The following is a 5,090-nucleotide window of genomic DNA, read 5'->3' on the forward strand; positions in this document are numbered from 1 at the left end:
TATTTATCTCTGAAATTCTTTTTTTTTCCTAATTACTGTGAAATTTGCTCATCTGCTCTGGTTCAATAGTCTCCCAGCCTCTCCTTATATTCTTTTGTATCTGCTTGCCTCTCACTTGAGAACTGGCCTTTTCTACAGCAATACTAACTTTAGAGGGCTTATTTTCCCATCTTTAAAATCTGAGAATATTTCAGCATAATTGCGGATATATGTAAAAAAGAACAGTATTAACAAAATGTAATATGTATCAAAAGTACCCAAAAGCAAACTGTAGACAAGACAGACACAAGTGCTGGTACCCAGTAAGTAGTCAAATATTATGTTCTTAAGCACAAGTTCTTTGTAAGTACAATAACATTGTTTTTTTAACAAAATATGCTCACTCAGTGTCCTTAGTATAGGTATGGTCTTTTCAGAGACCATACCTATACCATCTCTCTTTTCAGAGACCAGATGGTGCAGTGGGGTTTTCCCTCGACTTAACTCTGTATTTAAAGGTTCCCACCCCCTTTACTATATGCTTGCTCCTTCCCTCCAGAAATAACCTTTGAGTTCACAATGAGCCCAGCTACATGGTACTGAGGTTGGGATGTGGTCTCTGGTAAGCCAAAGGAAAAGCCAAATGAAAGAGTGTTACAAAAACCTCCTGTCTTGAAATTCTGCCTTGAAATTATCAAAACCACAGACCAGTTGGTAGAGGCCAGTACAGGATCTCAGCTGCTGAGGTAATCCACTTCCTTTGGGATTACAGAGATCAGAAATATTCAAACCTCTACCTCCTTTCCTCACACTTCCAAACAGTACTAGTGCAGAATGGCAGTGTTTTCAGCAAGGTGAAATAGGCCTGGAAAAAAAGAAAAAGGCTATTTGCTAAGTAAGCAGTCACAGGCTGAATTGCCCCTGAACACTGTGAATGATGAAATAATTTGGCCATGTGAAAAGCCTCGAAGACCTGTGCCCTTAGAGGGCTGGGCTAGATTTTTATCTTAGATTTCTTAGGCTATGTAGTTTGTCAGTTCCTTTCCCATGACTTTTCTATTTCTGATGTTATCTAACTAAGCATATGTGACATACTTTCCCATTCAGATCTAGGGGTATACAGTTCATTAACTGGTGTCTTGTATTTTAGCTACACAACATGCTTAGGAATTGTCACAGCTACTTTTTAAGCACATGGGGATATTGTGCAAGGGAAAGAAAGTTCTTGGTGGAGAGTGTTGGTAAAGTTGCTTTTATTAGATATGGGTGTTTGCTGGTAGCTTAACTTTAAAACCTGTGCTGACTGTAATTTTCATTTGTTAAAAGGCTTTTGCACTCCCCCCCTCTTTTTGTTTTTTTTTTTTTTTTTTTTTTTTTTTTGTGTAATGTGCCTTATTAAAAAAAACAAACAAATCCAATTACTACTTTTTATAAATTCCCATAACATATTTAAATGACTTCTTTCTGTCTGAAGAGAAATCTCTCTTTCTGTCCTACAACTTATATAACCAATTGTGAGGAAAACTGGTCACAATGAAAAATTTCCTTGAGATTTCTATGATTGCTTATATGAAACACTTAGGAATTTCTCACATTTGAATGTAATGATATCATGCAATGATATGGATTTTTGTCTTCACATAAGAGGCCTCCTTCAATAGTACTGCATGATGTATTTTGAGATTACACTTTTCTTAGAGTATTCATTTTTTTGGCTCCGTTAAACTTAAGTACCTCACACCTGAAGTTGGAAAAACGGAGGTTAAATTACATGTTAAATTCCAAGCATCACATTTACAAAGTACTTAATATTGTTTGGCAACAGAAGAGCACAGAGCAGAACATTAGAATGTAATTTTAGGATTGCTGGGTCTCTGCTTTGCCCATGTACTTGTATAACTCAAGCCACAGTGACTTGATGTTAACTGCTCTCAGGGGAGGCATGAAGGGGGTATTTCAGTTTCAACTCACTGTTGCTGTTCTGAGTAGTCATTACCTGTATTAGAGAAGCACCTACCAGTTCACATATAGAGCTGCACTGTTGATTATTTTGAAAAGATGGTCTCTATTCCTTAGAATGTATGATTTAAGGATGAAGTTAGAGACAGAGGGTGGATAACAGGAAACTAAAAGGAACAGAGGGACACAGCCAGTTATTTATGACTGCAATGACAAGCAGAGGTCACAGAACCACAGTTTTGTAAACACCATGAATCAAATCTCAGAGAACTTTGGAATTTGATTGTTGTTTTGGCTGAAAACATTTCTGTAACCTTCAGTTAATAAATCATTTTCTTCTCCCTCTGACAGTGCTAGGCAAGTAGGAAACATAGGCACTTATCTCAGCACTTTAGCTGGGGAGCTAAAGAAAGTAAAAGTTGAGAGAAGCTCCTAAAATCTTAATATAGACAGGAGTCAACTACTCTGTTCATAAAGAAAATTTCAGGCAAAACCAGCTTGCTTCACCTATGCATTCAGGCAAACTCAGGGTGACCACTTACTCCACTTGAACATGATTAAATGATTAGTGCTGATAATGTTTCCTGCAGCTGGAGAGATTTATGCTCTAAACTGGCTATAGTTTCTGCCCTCTTTTAGGCCCCTAGGATATTTTGCTTAGTCAAAACTGACAGCACTGTTGTAGTCAAAGCTATATTTAAGCAAACGGCAACATTCTGCAGAGCACCCTCCTTTAGATCTGCAGTGGATTCTGCACCTGAATATTGTGCCAAAATTCATTTAGGTGGTGGTGTTTGTTGGTGGGACTGGTATCTGCTTCTGTTCCTGCTTCTTACAGTTGAGTAGGCCATGAAGGAAACTTTCTGATGGGTAGGTTCATGAGTTCTGCATGTGACCACACATCTCCCCCATCCCTGATACTGTATAACCCCAGAGCTAGTGACTTCCAAGCCCATTACACTTTTCTTCTTCCCATCTCTCAGCAAATACTTTGTGGCATTTCAGGTATTAGGGTGCCAAGTTTGGGAGCAAATCTAACAGACATATCTGGCATCTAGGTAATAGCAACAGAGGTGGTCATGAGCCCGTTCAGATATGATGAGACAACTATTTTCTCTCTGTGCTTCATAACAGAATAGCTCTCATTGCAAATACTTCCAACTCAAAAGAAAATCCATGAAGTAATTATGGAGGAAGAATAACCATTTTCTATTTCTAAGGAGGCAAAGGGAATTAAGCATTTTGCAAATGTTGTTCCTTATGAACACCTACATGATGTCTTTCTTAACATGCTATTAGTTCCAGAAATGTGAATCCCTGGAGTCCATTTTGAACAGCTCAACAGTGTTTCAAAAAACTCTACATTCACTATGTTTAACTTCTGAAAAATGAGGGGTTAAGGTCATTAGGCATTAAACCTAATTTTAGGGACTTGATTTCCCACTGAAATCCTTGCGGATCTGGCCCCAAGTTCTACATAGGTACTTTACTGTCATTAATATCAGTAAAAGTTATACATTTTAATGCTTCTCAGATTTGCTTCCTATTGGTCTTTCTACATACTTTGAGGTGAAAAGAAGCTTCTCATCCAGTGTGAGAGCAAATGGAACTGAATCACAGAAATTGTGGCACGGTAACCCTCCAGACTCAGGAAGCATTAATCTGGGGAGGCTGTGCACAGCGAGGAGATCAGGGGAGCAGTAGGATCATGGTAACCAATGGTGGTAGTGGGAGCAGGAATGATGGATATTTCACAGAGACACAGTATAGTAAGATTACTGTGGGCTGTAGATTTTCTAGCCTGCTCTGGGTGCAAGGCTCACTTGCTCACACCTAAACCAAGGTGCAAAAGGAAGCAGTGGAGGGGGAAAGCAGTGAAGGAGAAATTATGGATAATGTAAGGAAGAAAATAAAGTTCTTTCCCTTGTACATTTATCTATGATTAGGGTTTTGTGGTTGAGGATGGGGTTCAGTACTGCTTGACTCGAAAGCAAAGTTGCAAAATAGATAGGTCCTGTTGCCTATAAATACCAGACCCATTGACTGGGGCCTAGGATCTCCTGTGAACTTTAAAGTTTAGGACTGTGTCCTCTTCTCCTGTGACACTGGTTCGGAAACATTTGTCAGGTCTTTGCTTAGGCTGCTTCTGCTGTGTCAACAGACAGAGAATAACTGACTCAGGACAGGCCCTTTTCTTAAATGCCAACATAAAGTATTTTTATCTTGCACAATGTATGCAGTTTTATTGCTTTCTTGTTAGAATGTGCTTCCAGAAAAAGAATTTGAAGAGATTTTTTAGCATAGGAAGTTATATTTTGTAACAGCAGTCTTTTAAAATAGGCACTTAAAGCAGGTTTTTAAAAATGATTTTTGAGGAAAGGAAAAAGAACTGTTACTGTGGGGTAATGTAATGATAACCCTTCCTCATTAGTTGACAGGTGCTGATTTATCTTTTTCTGGTGCACTGATTGCAGATTATGTAACACTGAATATAGTTTGGGACAGAGGATTTCTGGATTTATCCAGTATGGTCTCTGGAAACTGATTTCTTGCTGGGTTTGCTCTTTTATTCTGATTTGATGAAAAAGCAGTAGTTACTAAAGAACAGTAGTGGTTTGGGAACTATTTAATAAACTGGTTTATCAAAAAGGTGAGAATTTTTTTTGTACAAAACTTGTCATAGAAATGGTTTAGCTGAAATTACCCCCTTAACTTAAGGATTGCTCAGAGCATTTTTAAAATTATGACTATATTAATATTTTAAAAACTGAGAAATCCCTGTCTTATATTTCAAAATAATTTTGTTTTAAACTATACATTAATGACACATATTGTAAAATTTATTATAAACCACACATTCAAAATGACTCAAATAAATGGTTTGTACCTTGCATTAGCGTGCTATTTTGTTTCACCTTTTTGTTCAGATTTAATGGGGTTTGAAAGTTTGGGGCTTTTTTTCAGTTTTGCCTGTTCCTCTCAGTTTGGAATAAGATTTATTTAAACAAAAAGTTTCCAAGCTTCTCTCATTAAGTAGGCCAATTCCCACTGGTCCTATTAAAATGAAACAACACTGAAAAGAAACCAACCAAAAAATCTGATTGTTTGTCTATAAATTTACAGTCTTGGGAGATGGGGGAGAGAAAGGGAGA

Source organism: Pseudopipra pipra, chromosome 2, assembly GCF_036250125.1.
Source record: "Pseudopipra pipra isolate bDixPip1 chromosome 2, bDixPip1.hap1, whole genome shotgun sequence".
NCBI lineage: Eukaryota > Metazoa > Chordata > Aves > Passeriformes > Pipridae > Pseudopipra > Pseudopipra pipra.